General features: G+C 33.1%; 1 pseudogene; it reads right to left on the reverse strand.

Moving 5' to 3' along the window:
* Positions 1 to 2,474: 2,474 nt before the first annotated feature.
* Positions 2,475 to 3,455, reverse strand: LOC103669311 (annotated as a pseudogene).
* Positions 3,456 to 27,178: the final 23,723 nt, after the last annotated feature.

Consider the following 27,178-nt stretch of genomic DNA (forward strand, 5'->3'; position numbering starts at 1 on the left):
CTCTGTTGTGGCCTCCTTCTCTATTGCATTATCCCTTTTTAATACTTGAAATAACCACTGTCCTCAATGTTCTGTTTATCTTTTCCTGAATTTCATTTATAGTTCATTGCAAATGTATATATCCCTAAACATCGCAAATGGATATTTCCCTAAATTTAGTACATTTTTTGAACACTGTATATTAACTGAATAATACAGTGTATATTCTTCTGTGGTTTTCATTTTTTTTTCACTCTGTGTTATGTTTGTCAGAATTATCCTTGCTTATGCATATAACTGTCATCTATTTTTACAGCTGTGAGGTATGGTCCAAGTATTCCCAAAGTGTCCACAGTTTCATTGATTGATGAGCATATAAGTTCCTTACACTACCTGTAATTACATATATTATTTCCATGGCATGATTTTACATGTTTCCTGTAACAAATATGCACGGATTTATTTAGTCTATAGGCCAAAAAGGTTGATCTTAGGATCATGAAGTAAGTAAGCACAGGCTCAATGTACAAGATAATGCCAATTGCTTCCCAATGAGATGTGTCAATTTATATTCACATCACCAGACTACAACAATCCCCACTGATGAATGCTTTAGTTAATACTTGCTATTTCCATGGCTTAATATTTATAATTAAGTAATTTTCCTAATTACTAATAAAATGAGCATCTTTTAATATGTATATTGTCATTTGTGCTTCCTCTTTAGTTTTCTGTTTGCCTGTGTTTGAATCTCTTTGTCTTTAGTGTGCTGAAGGATGCGCTGTGTGCTAGGAATGTCTCTTTTTTTTCCCCACTATGTGAAGACAGTGATGATATGATATAAAGGTCCCGAGCGTATGTTCTGTGACAAGTACATTAATAACTAAATAAGACGATATCAAGTATTTATAAAGATTTCATAGAGAATTAGAATAAGTTAAATTAGGATGATTATAGGTACTACTTATTGAGAGGGAGACAGATGGGGAATAACAATTTTGAGGAAGAGAATCAGTAATTCTCCAGGGGTTAGTAAATTTTTAAAAATTTTTGTTTTTTAAAGGAATATAAAACTTATTGACCGCTGTTGACCAGTATTTACAATAAAGAAAATAGGCAGAATACTTTCTGATTACTACAAAGTTAATATTTTTCCTGTTTTCTGCTGAACCAGTAACTCAAATACTGACAAGATTGAACATACATGTAAGGAATGAGTTGGGGTAAAGAAAAAAACATGCAGAAGATTACAGAAGTTTGTTCACCCATTTATCCAGCAGGTCCAAAATTGCCAAAATCTCTAATCATCTGATTATGATTAGATTCACCTGAAGGAAGTCTTAGACACTCCATGATCATGACCTTATAGTCAATATAGCACAGGGATTTCAAGTTTTTGTAAAGGAATGGTTTACTAGAAGGAACCTTTAAATGTCCATTTAACTAAGTTTTGCTTTCCTAATTAAAACACACCAGGACTTGCCTACTTTCCTCATTTGGGTGGGGAGGTTTTCAGTAGTGATAAAATTTTCCTTTCACAGATCTTGCAAATAAACTTGCATTTAAATGACTAGATACAGGGGCACCTGGGTGGCTCAGTCGGTTAAGCATCTGACTCAGTTTTGGCTCAGGAAATGATCTCGGGGTCATGGCACTGAGGCCCACATGGGGCTCCACACTCAGCACAGAGTCTGCTTGTGATTCTTTCCCTCTTCCTCTGCCCTTCTCCCTGCTTGCACTCTCATTCTCTCTCTAAAATAAAACAAATGAAATCTTAACAAAAAATAAATGTCTGTAGATATGGATATGGATTTTGATATGGCTGCTTTCAAATGGTCCAATTTAAATTGTCCAATTAATTACAAAATTTGAAAAGTTAAGGCTTCAGGAAATATTTCAATTTAACTTTACATGATTTATTTCTTAAGTTGCTGAAAATGATGGCATCCCAGAATCACGGATTTATCCATGGTTATAAAATGCTGTTTTTGTTTTGGTGAATGTTAAAAAAAAATAAAAGAGAGGAAAGAAAAGAAAAGAAAACAATTAATGTATGTATTTTTATGTATACACACACACACACACACACACACACACACAAACCCAAATAAACAAAAAACACAGAAGAGTCCTTAGGCATACAGGAGTTAAACACAAATTCTGACTGAGTAATGACTATGAAGATTTCCCCAAACATTTAGAAAAGGCGTTCTCAAATGCAGGAGAGTAATATACCATGGTCTCAAATACTTTTTTCTGATAAAGGAAGCAACTACAGAAAGCTTTTATTTGTTCAAAGTAATCAGTGTTATATATGCAAAAGACCACAAAACTCCCCCACTACTACTTCAAAATGAACATATCATACATGATTCTCATTAGAATGTTATTTCTTCACACTAATAAATAAAAAAAAACAAGATCCAGATTTACATATATATAAATATGCGTGCTTATATATAAATATAAATACATAAGAAAAGCAATGGAAACAATTACTGAGCTTCATCTTCTGGACAAGAATGCCAAGTTAGTGTCTCTTCATAAAAGGCAATTACAATTTGAGGACACTTCACATTTGCCTCTTTTGCCAGCACCAAGTCTGTCCCACCTGAATCTTATCATTTTCATGAGCTATATGAATTCTCCACTGCTGTCTGTGGCACCAATTACTGGTTTATAATCAAGACCTCTAACAAAGTCTCTTGGTTTATCAGTAGCATCTCTTTTCTTTGATTTGCTATCATCAGATTCACTATCAGGTAAAGATTGTCTTTTTGTACCAACTTTTCTTTTTTTTTTTTTTTTTAAGATTTTATTTATTTATTTGACAGAGAGAGAGCCAGCGAGAGAGGGAACACAAGCAGGGGGAGTGGGAGAGGAAGAAGCAGGCTCCCAGCGGAGGAGCCTGATGCGGGGCTCGATCCCAGAATGCCAGGATCACTCCCTGAGCTGAAGGCAGATGCCTAACGACTGAGCTACCCAGGCGCCTCAGTACCATCTTTTTCTTTACCAGCTTTTTGAGAACTAAAAAATGTTTCGGGGCACTTGGGTGGCATAGTAGTAAGTTGAATGTTTGACTGTTGGTTTCAGCTCAGGTCCTGGTCTCAGGGTGGTGAGATGGAGCCACTCCACGGGCTCCAAGCTCAGTACAGAGTCTGCTTGAAATTCTCTTTCCCTTTCCTTCTGCTCCTTCTGCTCATGCTCTTTCTCTCTCTCTCAAATAAATAAATCTTAAAAAAAAAAAAAGTAAAGAAAAGAAATGCTTCTATAAACTCTGGACAATCTAAATTTTCTGCAGGTTCCCAAATACTGTCAGCATCTGTAAATCCCTTCCACTTCAGGAAATACTCCACCTTCCCATTCATTACACGTCAGCCTAGTACTGTTTCCACTACAAATTCTTTGTCTCCTATTTTTCATTCTTCCCACTGTTGCTTTCCCATTTTTCACAATGTATTTTTATTGGAGGCCATTTTTTATTGCAGACTTGAAGAGCTACTATTCACCACCTCTGAGCTGCTGCACGTCCCAGGTCTGTGACGTCTCAAGCGCTGTGTTCCTCAAGCTCTAGCCACTTTCAATGGGTTAGTTAAAAATATAAGATCTCATTACCAGTGCTAGACTTTTTTTTATTCTTCCTCAAATAAAAAATTATATCTCTTGATTTGATGTGTATTGAAAGCAAATGTACTTAGATTCTTCTTTTCTCTTTTCACTTATTTAGTATTCAAGTATCTTTCTTTAAATTAATAGACATCTGAATAACATGTTGAATATTTCAATTACCAGTATCTAATAATGTTGCATATTTCATTTTATATGGTAGTACTAGACCAACATAGGTTGTTTGTTCATCAAGAAATTCATAACCAAGTTTTATGATAATGTAAGTAGATAAAATATAGCCTCATTTCTTTTTCATGTAAGTAGAATACGTGGAAAATTTAATACTAAGCATGCATGGCTACAAGGCCCCTTCTTTTTTGTATTCTGGTTTCTGTAATGTCACAGTGGGTCCTATGTCCCACAAGTTATGATTTTCAGAAGTAAATACCAAAATGGGAATTTGGCATACAGAATATTTATGGTGAAGAAACAGTGTTGGCCAATGGGGTGCCTCGGTGGCTCAGTCATTAAGCGTCTGCCTTCAGCTGAGGGCCTGATCCCAGGGTCCTGGGATCAAGCCCTGTATCAGGCTCCCTGCTCTGCTGGGAGCCTGCTTCTTTCTCTCCCACTCCCCTTGCTTGTATTCCCTCTCTCACCAGCTGCCTCTCTCTCTATCAAATAAATAAATAAAATCTTAAAAAAGAAAAAGTGTTGGCCAAAGGAAAAAGCTGAACTGTGATGCAGGCTCAACAAAGCCTTGATCAGTCATATAGGGGAGATAATATATATATAATATATATATAATAAATATAAAATACATAAATATATTGGATGTTTAAAGTAATAAATCTGAAATTTTAATATGCATCAGCATCATATATAAGAAATCACCTGCATTGCAACATTGTTAAAGATGACAGAATATAAACACAATATTATCATCAGTAACATGCCCATTCGAATTGTGAAATTTATATATCTAAAGCCAAATTGATGATTCTAATTATTAGTCTGTCAATAATCCCACAAGTTAAAGATCTTTAGTTCAGTTGAATCAGGTTTATAGAGAGTTTGTATATTTAATTTGTGTTCCATAATCTCTTTGGAGATAGCATAATTCAGTAAATCTGTTTATGGTCCACATGTTCCTTTATGTAAGATGCATGAAATAATATCATGAAAGTATCCAGGAAACATTCATTAGTTTATATTATTATTAGCATAGAATAAAACATAGCATAAAACATCAACTTTCAATACTTACACAGCTATTAGGAATAATATTAATATTAATACTCAGTTTTACAATTTATACTTCACCATACTTTTATTTATTCTCCTTGTCTACTTTCTTTGAAAACTGGATTCTACTTTCATTAAGACAGCACACTTTACAATTTTTCTACCCCAGAAGTCTAAGTGATATTTAGGACACCAAATGTATGGAATGCATGTATATTAAATATCATTAATCATTTTTACTCTTATAGATAGCAATGAACATTAAAACTTGAACATATCTTTCATAATATGATTCTTTCTTGCAGTAAAGTCATGGTACAGACCCACACAAAATCATTACATTAACTAAAAACAAACAACAACTAAAGATAGAACTGGTAGTATTTATTGAAACTTTAACTTTTGAAGGAATTTTAAATATACTACCCAATTTAATCACCCTATTCATACTATGATGTTAGTATTATTATTCTAATTCTGTTGATAAAATAATTGAGCATTAAAATGTTAAGTAAATTCTGTTGGAGCTAGGGAGTAGGTATGAGCTTCCTATACTTCCTCGAATGAAAGAAATTATTTATAGTGAACTTCAGGACCCCTGAAATTCCATGTTATACTTGTGGAATAATTTTCTGGAAATATAAAATTATATAATTACTTCAAAATACAAATAAAACAAAAGGAAAAAAAAATAGATGTGTTAGTTTTTTGTATAGCAGTATTAAATTTTGTTTTCTTTTTCTTTTTTCAGGACCAAATGGCTTACAGAAAATAAAACATATTTTACTTGAAAACATCAAAGTGGTTCAAGAAAATGAATATATAAGTTCTTATAGTGTCTTCTGTGATTAGTGGTTCCTGTTGACTTTCAATAAAACCAAACTGCAATACAGAACAGTGAGCCACTGACTGTGAAGTCACACCATCTTTTCTCTAAGTAAAGTTCATAACTTGCAATACCTTTTGGGTTTGTCTGTAAGTAGAGATATCACATAAAATTTCAGTGGCAATATTTGAGATAAAAATGAAAAGAGAAATAGTTTTGAAATTAACTTTAAAAATAGTTCCTGTTATGAATATTTTATGGAAAGCAGTTCCACCAATTAGCTCCTAGGTGTGCAGAGACCTGATAGCTGGATGCTGCCTGAGGCACATATGACATTAGAAAAAAAAAATCAGTCCTGAAGAATTCAGAGGACAGGTTCAAACATGAACATAGATTAAGTCACACAAAAATGAAAGGACTGAAGTATGGAGTTCTTTAAAAATTTGCAATGAGATTGTAAACTCAATTCTCAGTTGCTCAGTCTGTGTAATTGCTTGGATATATGCATATGAGAAGACTTAGAGCCAGATGTTGATCTTTTATTCTCACCCTATGGATTCTGTCCTGTCTTTGAATTTATTACTGGTTCCTTCAAAATAAATGTTCACTGGGGGTTAGATGAAAGATGAAAAACCAGGCACATAATTATGTTTGTGAGTCTGGTATCAGAGGATTTGGCAAATGACTGTTTTCTACTTGAATCTTCTCAGTAGCTCTTACTGGCTTTTGTACCAATAACTACAGAATTGATTTTAAGTTAATCCAAAGAAGCACAATATAATGATGTAAATATTTTAGATGCTTTACATAATTTGCATCATGTTTTAAAAACTACAAACCTAATGATGAGTGAGTCTAGGAGATCCGTTTTCTTTTTCCCCCACCACATCACTGCATTGGAAATAGAAGAGTTAGCTGTTATATATTTATATCTTATATGGAATTTGTTTTGGTGTGTTAGAATTCCTATTCTCTGAAAATATGTAATTAACCCAGCATTCCTTTCATTTGTACTTTTTTATGTCAATACAAACTTATAATTTAATATTCTTGGTAGTTTACACACTGCTCACTCAGTTACATCATGTTGTCCAACTTCCAGGAATATCATTCATCTATGATTTAATTTGAATAACATTCTGAAGCGCAACCACAAAATATAACATTTCTTTTCATGAATATTATTGGAAAGGGGCATTAGAATATAATGGGTGGGGGAAAACTATCGAGATCTACATAAATATTTTTGAGATTAACTTATTTACACAGCAATTATTTACAAAACTCTAACGTACAATTTAGTACATTAAGAGTTGGAGATACATTGAGAAAATCAGACACAGTCCCTACTCTCACAAAACTTGAAGTACAATAGAAGAAGGCATTAATTCAATAATCATATGAATACATAACTTCCTACTCTGATAAATGCTAAAGAGGAGAATGAGACACATGTGAGATAGTATGATGTAAATTAATGTGATCTGATAAATAAAGCAAGGCTTTTATTTGATAAAATGGCACCTGAGCTGAAAATCAGCCAAGTTAATTAAGGGAGATATTCATATGAGGTTACTTTTCACCTACTTTGTACAAATGCCTTATAAAGAAATGGGTTTGGAACAGTAAAAAATGAAAGATTACATGAATAAAACTTGGAAAACAAGTAAAACTAATAAGCAACAATATTCTAGAAGTAGATCATGTAGCCAAGTAGGGGATAGATCTGTATTAAAAATTTGGATCTTTAGGGGCACCTGGGTGGCTCAGTCATTAAATGGCTGCCTTCACTCAGGTCATCATCCCAGGGTCCTGTGATTGAACCCCACATTGGGCTCCCTGCTCAGTGGGGAGCTTGCTTCTCCCTCTCCCTATGCCTGCTGCTTCCCCTAGTTGAGCTCTCTCTCTCTGTCAAATAAATAAATAAAATCTTAAAAAAAAAATGGATCTTTACCTGAAGAGCAATGGAAACCAGTTAAATGTTTTAAGCAGAAGTTTGAACAAAGTTTAGAAAGACCAGTCTTTCTGGACCGTTCACCAAACTCTTGCTAAGCCTTCTTTTTTTTATTATATGACGATCTTCTATTTTCTTATGTAACAGTTTGCTTCATGTATTTTTACTCATCATGAGTAAGATAAAATCTGCTAAGGTTATTCCTTATTCTTTATACCAATTAAATTCCTTATTCTTAATACCCATTAAACTTTTCATGTTCTTCAGGATGGGAGTCACAGGTAACTCTGAAAAGTAGGGCAGATTTCTTAGTTCTTTTAAATGTTTCAATCCCTTTGGACATCCTCCCATTGGTCCAGTCTGTATATCTAGTGCTCTTCTCCTAAACTTCTCTACTCTTTTACACAAATCTATTTGTGTGCTCCAAAATTAGTTTTCATCTCATAAGTTAATATACTTATTTATTGAAATCCTGTTATTTCTGGCAGTTGCTGGCTCAATAACCATGTGTTTTAACAATGACCTTCAATCAGGTCAATATTCTAAATGGGCAACTCTCAATATTGAAGGAGACTTTCAAATGACTTATAATCCCTTCCTAGCCTACATGCAATTCTAATACAGTATTACAGGGAGAAATACCTCTTAACCCTTTCTCTATTTTCTTTATCACACAGGGGTAATAAGAGGTAATACTGACTTGACTATATTCATTATGTGAATAGGGTGGATTCAGAAAAAAAAATTAAAGAATATATCCTTAAAAGAAACTAATTCACTTGGCATGAATTTTAGTTATCTGTATTTTGTGATTAGGAAATACTTTAGTATTACCATATAAAAAATTAACTCAAAGTGGATCAAAGACCTAAATGCAAGACCTATAAAAAACTAAATTTTAGAAGAAACATAGGACAAAAGCCCCATGGCACTGGATTTGATGATGATTTACTGGATATGATACTAAATGCACTTCGCTATGAACAAAAATGAGCTTCATGAAAATTTTAAAAATTTGTGCATCAAAAGACACTATCCACAGAGTAAAAAGGTAATTCACAGAATGGGAGAAAATACTTCCAAATCTTATATTTGATAAAAGATTAACATCCAGAATATAAAGAACTCATAAAACTCAAAAACAACAACAACCACCCAATTAAAACATGATCAAAAGACTTGAAGAGACATGTTTCCAAAGAAGGTATACAAAGGGTCAATAAGCACATGAAAAGATTTTCAACAACACTAATAATTAGGGAAATGCCAATCAAAACTAAAAAAAGACACCACCTCACATCCATTAGGATTTCTCCTATAAAGAAAACAGAGAACAAGTATTGGCAAAGAGGTGGATAGATTGAAACCCTTGTGCACTGCTGTTGGGAATGTAAAATGGTATAGCCATTGTGGACAAATAGTATGGCAATTTATCAAAAAATTAAAAATAGAATTACCATATGGTAATTTGTGATTCAGCAATTCCACTTTGGGGTATATATCCAAAAGAATTAAAAGGCAGGTATTGAAGAGATATTTGTGCTCCCATGTTCACAGCAGCATTATTCACCATAGCTAAAGCATGGAAGCAACTCGAGTGTCCACAGATGAATGAATGCATAAGCAAGATGTGACATATATGTATACATTCCTCAGGGAAGGACCTAGATCAGTGATTCTCTAAGTGTGGCCCCTGGACCACCAGTAGAAGTACCACCTGCAAACTTGTTATAAATGCAAATTTCTGAACACCACTCCAAAGGTACTGAGTTAGAAGTTCTGAGGATGTAGACCAGAAATAAGTGTTTTAACCAACCCCCTATGTCATTACTTTGAATGCTAAAATTTAAGGATCATTGATATAGGTATACCTATGTTTCCCTTCAGCAAACTCTATTTTTATCCTTTTAGCCTTGGGTTTGGTTGAAAGCATAACTTTTTTTCTTGCTGGAGGTGGGGGAGAGGTAAGTTAAATTCTGTAAACTTAAATAATTTATGGTATATAGTGCTTCTTAATAGTATAAATCATACTCTTGAAATTTACATACACATTTACTTTATGAAAATCAACTTGACTGCCTATTAACCACAAATATTTGTATCTATTTCTCTAGAACAAACTGTAAATATAAATCATGTGATGAACATTTTCTCCTCTAACTTTGGAAGGCATCAGTGAACTTACAAAATCATTCTAAACTTAATTCACTTTTTGAACTTTCTAATGCAAAAATAATACGATCATTGTGAACAGATAAAAAAATAACATTATTAACACAAAAATATCTTCTTTGGTTAAATTTTTGTCATAATTCAATTTTTAATTTTCTTCTATACATTATTTTACACTATTTGTAGTTAAACTATTCTTACTATTTTATCTCTACATATAGATTTTATAAGGATAATTTCCATGGCAACGAGTACAGGTTCTCAGCAAATAATAGCTTTGAAGATGCAATGGCTTTGGGTCTGTGTTTTGGGTTATTCTATTAACCCTAAGAGACTTTTTTATTTAGTTTTTCTTGGAAGGACTTAATTTGAAGAACAAAAGTAAAGATCAGATGTAAACTAGAATAGATGCATCTTTCCCTCTGAGATATAATGCCTATAGAGGCATGCTTACATCCTGCGTTGCAAAATGAATAATTTAAAACTAAATCAAACCAATTATTTCTACATATGGTTGATATTTAAAGAATATTCTCTTCTCACTGGTAAATATGTATGCATCCACATTTTCCTTTTCAATTGCTTATGCCATTAATAAAGCCATTTTGTTTACTCTAAAGCAAGAAAATCAGACTTTATTCATACTATAGTTGCTTTAGATAAAAATGTTTTATTTTTAAAATGTTTCCATTTTTATTCTTATCATATATAAATGTAATTTGATATTGTTATAGGTAATAATTCTTATTTTTATACTTTCAACATATGCATGTTAAATTTTTCAATATATGGCAGTTACTAAGAAAAACATTAAAAACAGAATTATAAACAAGCAGATACTGGCTCTGATGTCATGAAGTTTAAAATCTAGAGGGAAGGATTTTATTATGCTGTATTACAATATAATTTCACATCAGTGTATATCAGTGTGATTTCTGTTCTTTAATGAGTGCAGATAACTAAAGTTACGTGGTAAGATTTGATAGCATTACACACATTGAAGTAGTGTACATCCATAAATCTGTTCAAGTTCTTTTAAGTATTTTTATTTATTTATTTTTGTGAGAGAGCGAGTGAGTGAGCACTCATACACATGACTGTGGGAGTGGGGGCAGAGAAAGAAGAGAGAAGCAGGGTCCCCAGTGAGTGGGGAGCCAGATGCGGTACTTGATCCCAGGAGCCTGGGATCATGACCTGAGCTAAAGGCAGACGTTTAACCGACTGACCTACACAGGCACCCTAAATCTGTTCAAGTTTAGACAGTGCTTCAAAGACTTCATAAGGGAAATAAGCAGCATATAAAATGCTGCCTTAGTTGAGAGAATCACCTTGAACAACATAAAAATAGTAACTCTTTCAAATATTCCTACATTTCTGTGCCTTTTGCTCTGCATATTCTTGATAACATGTTGCAGGTCTAGACTACAGCCTTTAGATCTTCCTCTCTGTGTCTTCTAGACTATTGCATCAGTTGAAGTAATCTTTCCAGATACTTAGCTGATGGACTGAAACTGTGGTCCATTTCCTTGATTTCTCTGGAAATCATAGCACTTATGTCAGGTGGAGTAAAATAATTTTAATTCTAATATTTATTCCTGAAATATCTCCATTTTTGTGTTCTTATAAGTAAATCAATAATTTTTAAAAAATGATTCTTTACTTGAAAGAACACTACTACTAAAACTACTAATATAAAAAAGGGTACTTAACATAGTGAATGCATACTTATATCCTTGGAAGCCCCTTAAAATTCTAATTTTTATTGTCAAATATGCCACTGCATATGTATACAAACCCATAAAGAAAAAGATCATGAAATGCTAACATAAAAACATTATGTAACTTTTGTCTTATCCCTAATGGTTTAGAAAATAATTACACAGAGTAGACATGAATTCATTTTGTTGAACTGTTTTGGAATCTAAACAAATGGTGTGAGATTAAACTATGACAATTACTTCAATCATATGATTTTTTGAAACCCTAGCAAGACCCAGATTTTAAAATATTTATTAAATACAGGTAGAAATTACCATTTAAAAAACAGGGGCCCCATGGGCAGTTCAGTCAGTTAAAGGTCTGCCTTCAGATCAGGTCATGATCTCAGAGCCCTGGCATCAAGCTCAGCTTTGGGCTCCCTGGTCAGTGGGGAATCTGCTTCTCCTTCTTCTGCCTTCCCCTCTCCCCGTCACTTATGATCTCTCTCTCTGTCTCTCAAATAAATAAATAAAATCTTAAAAAAATATAAAAATATGTTAAAATGTTCAACCTTAATTGTCATAGGGGAAATGCAAAATATTATTATAATAAATACAATTTTGCATTCACTATGTTGGTGAAATTTACAGTTTCATAGTACCAAAAACTGGCAAATAAAAGATAATGGGAGACTGTAAGACTGGTATTTGAAAGGAGAAATTTCTAGACACATTGGGAAAAATTAGGCATTATACTGAAAAATTGAGCATTATCTTGAAAAGTTGAATTGTACAGTCTCTGACCCACTTATTCCATATTTATGTAAATTCAATAGAGATGTTCATAATCACACACCAAAAAATTTTAAAGCCATTCATGTTAAAAGTGTTTGTAATAGCAGAAACCTAGAAACCAACTAAATGCCTATCAGTGTAAGAATGGATAATTTTAGAAGCAGACTAAGGATCTTTCATGTAACAGTAGAAAGTAATCATTTGTCTTCTAGACCTTGGCACAAAAGAGGCATCATAACAATTTATAGTAGTAATATAATAAATTTATATTTTAGAGTGCCTTGGTGGATATTGAAAATGGGAGTATTTAATGCAATGATTGAAATCACTGAGGTGAAAGATGAAAGCCTATAAAAAAGGACTAAAGAGGAAAAAAAAGTGATAGTGGATATGTTAAAGAAGGAAAATTCATGGAAACATGAAGTAGCTGGCTGTGGTGGGGAAAATAAAAAAAAATGGTTATAACTCTTAGATGTTTGAATTATGTAATCATATGTTATACTTCTAATTACAGTCTCTTGCACAGAAGAAAGATTTCTAGATAAGGCATTTGTGATTGTGAATTTAGATAAATTAGTATACAAATTTACGTGCTGTCTAAATCAGGAAATTATATCATGGTTTATCCAATTTCCTTAATTCCAAACCTGGAATTATTCTTGATTATTTCTCTCCTTTCCTATCAGTTTTGTAAATCCAGTATATTCCATTCCGTATAACTCTCTGAAACCCAGCCACTATATTGTTCCTCACTGTGAAGTGATCACCATTTTTCCTGTGGATTACTGTAATATTTTCTTAATTGATCGTTCATGTCAACTGTTCTTTATGATTTATCCCTCAGCTATGATCACCTTTATCAAATACAGGTCTGTGTTCTAATGTATAAAACGATTCAGTGACTTCCTGTTGATATTTGAACAGATCCAAAATCCAGCCAACAATGCTTTGCAGGGTTTACTTTCTGCCTGCCTTTCTCAATTCCTTTTACAGTTCTATCTCCTTGGCTCTCCATACCTGTGATGGGAAAGTTTATGTGTCAACATGGTGACTGGCCTAAGTCAGGGAGACCCAGGTAGCTGGTAAAACAGTATTTATGGATGTGTCTGTGAGGGTGTTTCTGGAAGAGATTAGCATTTGATTTAGTAGACTGAGTGAATATCTCATTTAATCCACTAGGGGCCCAGTAGAGAACAAAAGGGAGAATTTTCTTTTTCTTCTTGAACAGGGATGTCCATCTTTTCCTGCCCTTGGACATCAGAGCTCCTGGTTCTTGAGCCTTCATACTCTGGCACATACACCATGGGCTCTCAGGCCTTCAGACTCAGAATGAATTATACTACTACTGGCTTTCCTTATTCTCTAGCATGCAGATGGCAGACTGGCGGACTTTACTACCACCAAAGCCGTGTGAGCCAATTCCTATAATAAATCTCCTCATATATGTCTCTGTGTATCCTATTGGTACTATTTCTCTGGAGAATGCTTATGAATACAATTCATTAGCTAAACTGACCTACCTTCATTCAGTTCCTTTAATGGTCATGATTACTTCAAACTCTGGACCAGTTTTTCTGTGCCTGAAAAGATATTACCTACTCCTATTGTTCCCTTGTAAGTGTGCCTGCCTCAGGGCAAAGACTAATTTGGATTCTTTTATTAAATACTCCCACAGAATACCAAAAGGCATCCTTTACAATAATCATGTTTACTTTTGTTTGTTTGTTTGTTTGTTTTGGTATAATATATAACTTTTCTATGAGATTGGAAGCTTCATATTGTCAGGGCATCTGTATTGGTTTCATTCATAACTGTATCCTAAGAACAATGCTTACAAATTGTAGGCATTAAATGAAAGGTAGTTGAATACATAAATGAGTAAGTTAAAAAAACCTAGAGAGAAAAAGCAAAAGTATTTCATTGAAGTAAACATATGTGTAAATTTGATTTTAAAATTTACCAAAACTTGAAGTAAAAAAGTATCATATTTTGTTATTCTGAAATTAACTCTAGTTGGATGGGGCTCATAGCTGTCAAGGTAAGAAAGAATGTAGAAAATCTGGAAGAAATTAAAAATAAAGTTATAATATTTCCTAGAGCTTAAAAGCATAATTTATTTCAAGTTCATATATTTTTTCAAGTTTTACTTCTGTTATTTATTATTATTCAGACTGTGCCACATAAATGAATTTATATATTTAATTCCATGCATATAAGTAAACATCTCTAAATTTCTCTTTTAATAAAAATGTTTAAATAGTCATAGATATATTTTCTCTTTATCCAATATCTGTCTTAATTCTATTTTTAATTTCAGCACTTATCAATATTCCTTTGCATGTCATCTCAAGCTTCATGGGCAGTGAGTTCAAGAAATTGGAATCCTATAATGAAAACTTGTGCACACTGCCTTACACCTATTAAATACTTAATGTAGTTAAGTAATTGAATGAATTTTTATTCAATGAATGTTCCCATAAATTTCCAATCCTCTAGTAAATTGCTATTTTCAAGATACATCATAACTCTATATTTTCTAGTCCTTCATCCTTTAAAATATCTTAGCCAATAATTTCTACCCTCTATTGTCATTTGTCTAATGTATATTCAGAGATGGTGTGGGGAAATAGAAAAAGAGAGGCAAATAGAAAAATCCATCACATACTACATATATTAATGTAAAATAATTAAATATTCTCTTAAGGGCTTATGGGTAGACATTTTGATTTTTAAATCTTTTCTGTCTTATAAAAACAGTGATTCTCATACCGCTCAACATCATACTCTATTAATTGAATGTGTACATCTTACTGCTTGAAATTATTTTTGATCTTCACATTTCTTATATGGCCTAAAAAAATATGTTTACTATATTAGTGTGCACCATTTACTATTTTAATGTCTTTGTGTTTCACTCATCAGATTAGTAGTGAAAAGGCTTTAGAGGACATTGTATTTTGTACTAATATTTTACATATGGGATATAAATTTCTATAATTCTTTAGAATAAGTTACAAAAATTTCTAGGAGCCTATGCTTAAGAGAAAAGAATGTAGTATTTGCATGAAAACTAGTTGATTTAAGATATAAGCAGTGTTTCACACAATAAAGATGGCATTTACGTATTTACAAAAGATAAATATGAAGACTGGAAACCGGATAGGTAACACTGTCCATTCCTCCCTAAAACTCCTCTGAAAATCATGAATGAGTCCTTTGTAGCTAGTTCTGTGAACCTGCAAGCTTCTTTCCTTTTATTTGAGATATTCATGATTAATATTCTATTTCAATAGCCTGAATAAAATCATCTCTCATCATCTAGTACATACTGAATTTATAAACATATTGAATTTATAATTTGCATATACTTTCAGTATTTTTACTTATGATTTATTTTTTGTCTTTCCAAATATATAGTAAAATGTGAATTTACATAAATATGTGTGTGCACATGCAAATACATTATTTACTTGAAGTAAATGAAAGTAACAAAAACAATAGAAATATTAAATCATTTAGGTGATAATTTTCATAAACTTCTATATCTATACACATACAAACACAGATACTCTTTGTTTACAGTGGCTGAATACATGAAGAAATTAAGTAGAAACAGGCAGTTTCTATTCCTTCAACTAATTACAATTTTTAAAAGTCCAAACAAAAATGTCTTTGAAATCTTAATAGTTTTTCTTTTGGATTCAGCAAAATCTTTTGACTTTAGAATGTTGGCACCACAAAACCTATCAGTAAGATCCTGATGAATAACTTAAAAGAGTAGTTCAGAAATCTTTCTCCACTCAAAAAGTTTTTTGGTTTTTGGTTTTTAGCTTTTTCCAGCTGAAGGAATATAGAAATAAAGCTCAGGGTTTGCTCAGTGACATACTGAAGTCATACTGAGGATATAAATTTCATCCCACCAAAGAGATTACAGTGAAGACATGTTGTTTCATATTCAGCTTTTGTACTCAAGCTTTAAATTCCAAAAAAGAGAAATGTTGTGTCTCAGTATGCCTTCTTCTCTCCTAGCAACAGTAGTGGAATTCAAGCTGCTAACATACTAAAATTCTTTTTAAAAAGGGAGAGAACAAGATGAAGAAAAATGTTACAATGAAAAAATATATATGGAAACAAAATGCCTATGCGTGATGAACCCTGGGTGTTACGTGTAAGTGATGAATCACTAAATTCTACCCCTGTAATACAGAAGTCTGTATAACTACAACCATCTAGAGTGGAGGGGGAAAAAATGTCCCAAAGAGCTGACAGACTTAAAAATCAATTCCTAAAATATGTTTTCAATCAAGCTCAATTTGCTCTTCCCTTAATTTTGTATATCAAAATGATTTAAGTAAATGTTTCTTACACATGGCAAAGCAAACTGTAAGTATAAAGAGCAGCATAATGATAATTAGTAGATGGAAATCACTGTTATAGACAAGTTTTTGGAAAACATATCACCAACTAATTACTAGAGTATAAAAAAAATCCTAATAATTATTGTTTGAAACTAAATTAAAGAAAAAAACTTAATGTTGGAGAATTTCCAAATAACACACCTAAATGAATATAAGGAAGTCATTTTCTTTTTTTATTCCTATCAAAAGACATATATTTACATATTTATTGCAAAGCATCACAATTATACTGAATTTGACTACAATAATAGTCATAGGAGCCTGGGTGGCTCAGTTGGTTAAGCGTCTGCCTTCAGCTTCGGTCATGATCTCGGGGTCCTGGGATGGAGTCCTGCATCGGGCTCCCTGCTCAGCGGGGAGTCTGCTTCTCCCTCTGCCCCTCTCCCTGCTCTTGCTCTCTCTCTCTCTCTCTCTCTCTCACAAAAATAAAGTCTTAAAAAAATAAAATAATAGTCACAAGAATTACAGTCCTTGCATTTTTTAAAGTAAAACTGGGAACCCAATATCAAAGAGTACATTTTTTTATTAGAAATCTATCAAATACAGTCCATTACAGCAAAGGAGGGCAGTGTCAAAGCCTCAATTTTGATTTGTTAGTGGGTCGATCAATTATATAGTTTGACCCAAGGCTTTGCATGCACCTAAAAATCCATACAACATCCATTGTCTTTTATCATATGCTGAAACAGCTTGAACATATATATATATATATATATGATTCTATAAAAATAATGTGTTCAGCTAGAGAAAAAAATTAAGTGCTTCTATTCTAAAGCCCCAACATTCACCTACAGCTGGTGAATTTCTCTTTAGCGTGAGGAACAACAGAACTGGTGTACTGTGACAGTGTTCTACCATATTCAAGTAAGTTATATTAAGATACACATAAATTTCCTACTAGATAAAATTACTCAAATTGCTACAAATAAGACTAATGCTTAAAAATGTAGGTAGGAAACAGTGCAGAGTTTAACAAAAATACAAATGAGGAAAAACTCAGGGAACATGTGAAGCTGTGGGAGAGCATATATCAGTATCTAGCAATTAGGGAACTAGGGTATGTAAATATAGCTAAATTGTTTGATCTTTTTAGGTGTGTATTTGCTTTAGTGGGGTGAAAGCATTTTAAAAGTCCAGGATGGTACAGACATTAACCTTTTTAAAAAACTCAATGATCTCATATCTTCTTTCAGTCTTAACTGCCCATTCATTTCAAATAAATTATGCTCAATGGATTATTTTGTGATCTGGCGCTCATTATATAAAATACCCAAGTCACAGACTTGTCTTTCAGAAACCCATAAGGGAAAAATTTGCCAAAGGGAAATTTCTGAAGGCAAAAATGGATAAAAACAATCAATTAGAATTTTATGATTTTTGTTAAATATATACAGCTTTCACTATATATGGCAGTGTGGGATCATAAAAATGACTATGAACACCGAAACTATACAATGTAATCTTTTTTAAAAGATTTTATTTATTTATATATTTTAGAGAGAGAGCATGTACAAGCACAAGCAGGGGGAGGGGCAGAGTGAGAGGGAGAGAGAGAATTCCAAGCAGACTCCCCACGAGCGTGGAGCCCTACACAGGGCTGGATCCCATGATACTGAGATCATGACCCAAGCTGAAATCAAGAGTCAGTTGCCCAACCGATTGAACTGCTCAGGTACCCCAAACTATACAAAGTAATCTTAACATTTAATGGAAAAATTTATGAATGTTCCACGACCCTTAACAAACTTTTGTTAAAACATTACAATCTCTCATACTGTTGATTATAAATGTATAAGGAAATAAAAAATTTACTAAAACTAATATTTATTTAGCACACTGTCATTTAAAGCATTGAAAATGCAGAGGATTAAAATGTTTTATTTCTTTGTAAAAAAAATTATCAAGAGTTCAGAGTGATTGCCTTCTTCTTGCTGTATAAATTATAATATGAAGCAAGCATCTTTTCTATGCCTACTGAATTTTCAGACTCCTTTCTAAGTTTGGATCTTAGACATTTTGTCCTTTGCACTGTTGAAAATTTTTTGTTGAGATATAATTGTCATATAACATTGCATAAGTTTAAGGTGTACAAGGAGCTGATTTCATAGATCTGTATGTTGCAATAAGCTTACCACCGTAGTGTTAGCTAATATCTCTATCACTATCACATCACATAATTATCCTTTGCACTTTTTAAAAAAGATTTTATTTATTTATTTTAGAGAAAGAGAGTATGGGGAGATGGGCAAAGGGGGAGGAGAAGGAGAAACAGACTCCCTGTTGAGCACAGAGCCTGGAAAGCAGGTGGGAGGGCTTGATCCCAGGACCCAGATATCATGACCTGAGCCAAAACCAAGAGTTGGATACTGACTGACTGAGCCACCCAGACGCCCCATCCTTTGCACTTTAAATATCATGAAATATCTGAGTTCTTTTAATATGAAGTCTTTTTGTAATGTTCACTTTCTCTAGGTCATCTTCATTCTTTTACCATAACCACTTTTCTCATATATGTTGATAGGTTCACCTGCACTAAGTTCCCTGGGGAAGTATATTTAGAGTCTCTTGAATGGTGGCACTGTCAACATTCCCAGGGTTAGTTATTTCATGGATAATATCTATCTATATTATATACATATGCATAATATCTCTCAAGTATTTTAAATAACATATATACTATTGTGTATGCCGTTCACAAATATACATATATGTTTCATATATGTATTTCCATTTTTGTAATATGTACTAGGTATATCACTGGAAGACCAGGAGGTAACACAACTATACATTTTGCCATCTGTGTGTAAACTGGGTCACAAGAAGTCATGTGACTGGTCACTGGGCATGACATACATTTATTGTTTACATACAGAAATGTAGACTCAGAACTAGCAGCAAAATTGTAATTTATGTAATTACATTTAATACTTTGTGGTAATTAAAAATTGAACTATGTTGTTAGAGCTTGGGTGTTATTTCATCTAAACCATGGTAACTGAAATGTGTGCATATCAGAACCACACAAGGTGAGGATTATCTTAATATCTGTACATCTTTGAAAATGTCATTTTTTTCCAACAGTAGCTTCTATTTTAACTTGCTCCCCTTTGTGCAGGAAAGGGTTAACTCAGCAGTCCCAGTTCCTTTGAACTCAGTACATTAACCAAAAAGATGGTTAATCAGCTCATGGAAGCCTTTGGAATATTTTACCTTATAAGTGTGTGTTTCTATACCTAAGGACTTAGGCCATAAGAGACCGGTTTGATCAGGTAGTTTATGCTAACAATATGATGTATGGTGTATGTTCATTTTTGCTCCAGGGGACTAGAATCTAAGTAGCTAAGTAGATGAGTAACTGTGTCATACAGGTGCTACAGGCTTATATGACTGACCTACAATACGAACCATGGACAACAAAGCTTGGGTGAGCTTCCCTGACCATCACACACTATTACTGGTCAAATTAAGCATATCCTTGCAACTCCACTAGAAGACACCTGGAAGATTGTGCCTGGTTTCTCTTAGACATTGCCTAAGTTCCCTTTCCTTTGGCTAATTTTAACCTGTATTCTTCCACTGTTAAAAAAAATCTATCTATCATCTATCTATCTATCTATCTATCTACCATCTATGATACTCTATTAAAAATATACATTATAATATAGAATTTATAATTATTAACATATATATATATATATATATATATATATATATATACACCATTTCTAAGTCCTTCTAGTGAATCATCAAGCTTGAGGATGATCTTAGGGATCCTTGCCACACCTGTTTATCTTAAATTTCATGGCATACAAGCCTTTTTTTAAAAAAGATTTTATTTATTTCTTTGACACAGAAAAAAAGCAGGGGGAGCAGCAGAGGGAAAGGGAGAGGAGGCTCCCCACTGAGCAGGGAGTTTGATGCAGGGCTTGATCCCTGGACCCTAGGATCATGACCTGAGCGAAGGCAGCGCTTAACCAACTGAACCACCCAGGCACCCCAGCATGCAAGCCTTTTTAAACATCCTTTTATTTGTACAGAGATCAAATATATTTTCAAAACAAATGAATAAAATGTTCATGATCTTTGCCTGCATGAAGCTTGATTAGAGACGGCAAAATAGATAACAATCAAGTGAACAAAAAATAATATTTCTTTTGGTTCTATTTAGTGCTACTGAAAAAATCAAGAGATGATGCATTAGATGGGGAGGCAACATTTAAGAAAGTAACATGTGAGCAGGAACTAGGATAAATCATGGGGACAATAAGGTGCAGGATCAATCACTGAAGTATTCCTGCGACGAGGATATTAAGATCAGTGTAGCTTAAGCAGAAACAGTGAAAATAGGATTCAGAGGAAATATTTTTGGAAAGGTAGATATAGGCCAATCCAAGGAGGACCTAGAAGGGTATAAAAAAGGGTTTGTTTTATATACACAATAAAAATAACAACCTAATTTGCATTTTAAATGTATTATTGTGACTGTTCTGTATAGAAGAGACTAAAAATGGAGAATAGGGTAGAAATACAGAGATCAAAAAAGCAAAGTTTAAGTAAAGATACCAAGCAACTGTTATTTGCATGAGTCGGTAGCCTGGGCCATAATTCATATGGTCAAGAGGGATGTATATGCAAGAATACTTACCATACAAATTATAACAAAATGCATAGGATTAGTTGGAAAAGCCTCCAGAGTAACTGTAGAAAACCTTGAGTAATAAGAACTGGAGTTCTCCAACATTAAAAGGCAGGAAAGAGAAAGAATTGAATGGAATGTTCCAAGTGGAAGGAGGAAAACCAGGATTGCATGGAGAAATATTTCCAGGAAAAAGACAGGGCCAACTGTACCAAATGCATTGAAATACAAAATATGGTAAGGATTAATAAGTATCCATTAACATTTGACTTATATGAAAGTTGTTGGAGGTTCAAAAAGAGTAGTTTCAAACAAGTAAATGGCTGACACTTGGGTTGAGAACTAAATGATGGGGGGTGGGAAGTGGAGACAGAAAAGAAAAATAATGTTTTAAATTTTGCTATAATATAGGGAAAAGGGGTTATAGTTGGAGAAAACATGTAACTAAAGGAGGTTTTTCTTTATGGATCAGAGAAATTGCAACATGTTTATATATTGACAACAATAAAACAATAATGAGGAAAAACTAACATAGCAAAAGAAAAACAAATTTCATCATGTCCCACTTTGTCTTTTAATCCCTCTCAATAGATAATCTCCCCTCTCAGCTTCACATTCATGTATTCCTTTACCCATTCCATCAACAATTACTTCCAGAGCATTTACTCTGTACTTGACTCTGTTCTAGGCACTTGTGATATATTACTGAATAAAACAGGCAAGATTTCTGGCACTTTGAAGCTTACGTTCCAGTTGGGGAAGATATGCAATAAGAAGTAAACTTAATAAATGGAGAAAATATCTTGCTTAAAGGGAATAACCATATGAATTAAAAAAAAAGAAGTAAAACAAGGTAAGGAAAATCAGGAAGATGAGGAAGGGAGGTATTAAATAGTGCGTAATTATAGCCTCCAATAAGAGAGTAGCATTTGAGCAAAGACTTGAAAGAGGTGAAGAAGTTAGCCTGAACATAAAGGATACGGGTACCCAGGCAGATTTCTAGTACATAGTCCATAAGGTGAAAGTGTGTCTCAATTTCTGGACTAACTAAGGAGACAGTGTGCCTGGAGTAGACTGAAGAGAGAGAATAGTAAGACAGCTCAGAGTACATCATTGAGAAGATTCTGATACTCTATTTACTTTGCGTGACATGGAGAGCCATTGCAGGGTGTGAGCAGAAGAATGACAAGATCAAGTTTAGGTCTTTGAAAGAACGCAATAGAATGCTGGAATAGAATCTGGCTCTCCAAAATAAGAATAAAAGCAGAAAGACCAATTAGACTCTACTACAGCAATCCAAATAATAGATGATAGTGGCTTGTTCCAGGGTTAGAACAGCAGAAGAGGTAAGAAGTGGTCATATTTTATGTGTGTTCTTAAGGTATATTCATTACAATTTTATGATGTTTATTAAACTAAGTGAGGAGTTAAGGATGACTCCAACATCCTTAATCCATCCAAATGCAAAGAGAGAGTTTCGGTAAACTGAGATGAGAAAGGCTGTCAATAGAGCGGCTTTTCAGGAAAATGGTCACAAATTCAGTGTTCTTGCTTTTTAAGACTGAGGTAGTATAACAGCCACTTAAGTAGTAAAGTTGAGGAAGTAGCTGAATATAAGAGTCTAGAAATTGGGAGAGACACTTAGGACGAAGAAAATGTCATTAATAAGCAAGAGATCCCTAATTTCCTGTAAGCATCAATTACTGGCAATAAGCCCCATCCTTTTTCTTCTCCTCTTCTGTAGTGAGTGACATGCCCCTCCCTATAGTCTATTCTTTCTGATATATCTAACCTCTTAGTCCCACTCTTCTTTTTAGAACCATTGCTGTGTCATTTATTTCACTTCTTCCTTTTTCACATCATTTAAACATCCTCAGGTAGAGGTTAAGGTTGGTAAAATACATCTATTGTTATACTCCTCTTCTTTGAACCCAAAGACAACAACAAAACAAATAAATGGAGGAGAGATGTGACATCTACAATGTGCTTAGGAAAAATGTCACCATCCCCAATTATGGAGGGTGAAGTTTACTGAGAAAAATAATTTGTGACACTACTCAGAAGAGGAAAGATGCTTACAGCCAACACATACATTCTCACATCTTAAGCACATATATAGATGTATAAGCATACACACACACACAACACACACACACACACACACATATTTAATTCTTTATTTAAATTCAATGTAGTTAACATATACTATATTAGTTTCAGGGGTAGAATTTAGTGATTCATCAGTTGCATATAAAACCCTCCTTAATGCCCATCACCTAATTTCCCCCCCACCTCCCACCAGCCACCCTCAGTTTATTTCTTAGAGTTCAGCATCTCTTATGGTTTGCCTCCCTCTCAATTTTCACCTTATTTTATTTTCCCTTCCCTTCCCCTATGTTCATCTGTTTGCATTGTTGTTGGGAATGCAAACTGGTATAGCCACTGTGGATAACAATATAAAGATTCCTCAAAAAGTTAAAAATAGAGCTACCCTATGACCCAGCATAAATTTTTAAATATCTTAAAAATCTTAAGATTTTTTTTTTCTTAAAAGTACAAACACTCTTCTTAAAGACTTTCTGTGTCACAACGAGTAAGGATTTGTCTTTGGGGCTGGAAATGTCTAGTGCATTATAGGATGTTTAGCTTCCTTGGATCTACACACTAAACGACAACAGTATCACTCCTGGATTGTCACCACCAATGTCTCCAAGTATTTCAAATGTCATTTGGAGAGCTGTACTCTGTGCTGCCCTAGTTATGAAATAATCTTATTTAGGGTAATTTGATTTGGGTTCATAAGTGGGCAAGTCAAAGTAGGAAATGACATTAGGTTCAAGTTTAATAAGTGGCAGTCTCAATGGAATCAAAGGAAAAACTGCAGACACTTGATCCTAAGTAAGTGATTAATATTAGAGGGACTGAAGCCTTCTGAAGGAAGGAAGATGTGATCACAAAAAATACTAAAGAACAGTCTAAATATAAAACATACCGTCAGCAAATGGAAAAAAATGGAATGAAATATAAAAATACTAATAGTAGTTGTTTATGAATGGTGGCATTATAGAGTATTTTAATTTTGGTTTATAATTTTATGGTTTCAAAATTTCACACTGTGTATACATCATTTTATGAAAGGAAACAAAGACTAGTGTTAAAAATACAAATACATTTAGTAATTTGCAAATATGATGACAAGAATATTTGAGTCTTTCAAAAGCAATTAATTTTATTTATTTATTTATTTATTTATTTATTTTTATTTTTATTTTTAAAATTTTTTTATTATGTTATGTTAGTCACCATACAATACAAAAGCAATTAATTTTAACCTACGTTTCATTGTTTGAAATATACTGGTAGATTAAATTTCTTCATATTTTTAAAAGAAAAACTTAAAGCAAACTCTAACCTTAACTATAATGATTTCATCTAAAGGACTGAGTAAATGTGTTCTTAAAATACTGTAGATTATCTGATAATGATGAATAAAATGACTAAATTTGTAGTTTTTGCTAGAACTTAAAATAGTTTTAATTAACAGACTAGCTTTGACACAAGTACTCTGAAAATTAAGTCAAGTGATATTGTAATAATTAAAGAGAAAGATATTTTTAGAATCATTTTTATTAATCATAATATTGCTAGTATGACTATGGTATTTTTAAAATTTTCTCAGTATGGCAAGACCAGAAATTATGTTTAATAATGTTGATAAGCAATAGGAAAATAGCTGATGGATTTAACCAGTTTAATTTATTATCTCAATCAATAAATATGTTGTATCAATCATCTAATCCTATAAGAGGTAATACTGAATAATCATTTTGCAGATAAAGTGTTGTGTAGTAACTAATAGTTTATGTCAATTTCTAACAAAATAATTCCCTAAATTTATTTTTAGTGGATAAAGATATTGTCAGAATGAATATATCATTTCAATACACTTTAAATTCAATTAAATCTTTTTTCAGAAGAATCAATGAGACCTTATTAATGACTTTAGCATACAATAAGCAAATTGCTGAGAAGTGAATCTAATTTTTCTTTTGGTGATTATAGATATGACATGATTGGCAGTGTATTCAAATGTCTTTTTTATCACAGTTTGAAAGCCACTGTCTCTGGGACAATAGGGTTAAAAATCTGCAGTGAAGTAAAAAAGACAATACTTTTTACAGCAATCAAAGAAGTAACATTTATTTTAATCTTTGTATTGTGAAATGAGTTGAGAGTTTATCCATCACCATTGACAATTTGTGAAGCAATTTGTAAACAATAGCACCTACCTATATAGTTTATCTGTTCTGTGAAATTTTACTTCAAGAATGTTTTATGGAGTATTTATGAGACCACACATCCCTTTCTTTATTTTTGTTAATGTTTTCATGTTTCTATTTTTACTTTTCCATTTTAATGCAGATTTTCATTTCAGAATATCTGCTACAGCGAAGGAAACAAACACTGGTCTCCCAGTATTTTTCTCTTCCATATAAAGGTCAGTAGGATAACAACTACACTATCAGAAGGGGGTTTATAGGGAACATAACCGCCCAGTTTGTCATCCAAACAAGGACACTTATGGGACCTCAGCGCAGCAGAAATAAATTGATACTTATCTCCGTTTATGAGAAAGCCAGGATGTTTCTTCCCTGTATTTATATGGTATTTTAAACAAAACAATTACATAGCTTCTTGCCTCCCTGTCATAAAAACCCCCAGTGGCCTGAATCCCAAGAGTTGAGCAACAACTCATGACTTTACATTTAGTCAAAAATATAAAATTATAAGACAGGTCATTAGATATTTAAATATATACCCTAGAACAGGAAAGAGAATTCTGCCCCTACAGGTGATACTGAATGCAGGTTATTAATTGTGTTATCTATAGATTAGGTTAAATAGAAAAATGGAAGTATAAATTGTTCCTCATGGAAACCACAGGAAACATACAACATCAAAATTTTCTGCAAACAAATGTTGAGTATTCAATAGTTATATAATGAACAATATTGTCCCTTCTGTATTCTAAATACATAAAAGTGTAGGAACCCACTTGGAATCCCAGAGTTTGCATAAAGATTATTTTAATCTGAAGACATCTGAGATTCAACAGATGGAGAAAGAAAATCTTGTGAGAATTTCCCTTATCTGACTAAAAGTAGCAACTTCAGTGAAGTTAAGAGCACACACATCCTCTTTCTAGGGGAATTTTATGGTCCTGAAGGAGACAGAAAGACTATTCATACCTGTATAGACAAATACTGTCACAGACTTTCTTATTTCCCATCTGTTCTCCTAAAAACTCATTTCTCTTTCTTAAAGAAATCTACTTATTCTTCCCATCGTAGCCTTCTCTCCCCACTCCTTACCTCTACTAATTTAGATATATAAACTTTCAACTTTAAATATCTAATCGAGTTACTTCTTTGTTGGCTCCATATGTATACAAAATAAACCTTTTTTCCCCCTCATGTTGATCTTTTATCAGTTTAATTTGCTCATCCCAGAACTGAATTTAAGAGACTAGAAGAAAAGTTTTTTTCCTACTCTACAGAAGGCACCTCAAACTCACACTGAAGTTATTATAGGTGTAGAGTGAGTATGGACCTCAGAGGTGGGTTTTCTTTCTTTCTTTCCTTTTTTTTTTTAAGATTTTATTTACTTATTTATTTATTTGAGAGAGAGAGAGGGAAAGAGATAGACTCCATGAGCTCAGAACCTTATTTGGAGCTTGATCTCATGACCCTGAGATCAGGACCTGAGTTGAAATCAAGAGTTGGATGCCCAACCGACTAAGCCCCCTGGTGCTCTCCAGAGATTTCTGATATGAAAAATAGTGATTAATAA

This window comes from Ursus maritimus, unplaced genomic scaffold, assembly GCF_017311325.1.
Source record: "Ursus maritimus isolate PB19 unplaced genomic scaffold, ASM1731132v1 scaffold_12, whole genome shotgun sequence".
NCBI classification, from domain to species: domain Eukaryota; kingdom Metazoa; phylum Chordata; class Mammalia; order Carnivora; family Ursidae; genus Ursus; species Ursus maritimus.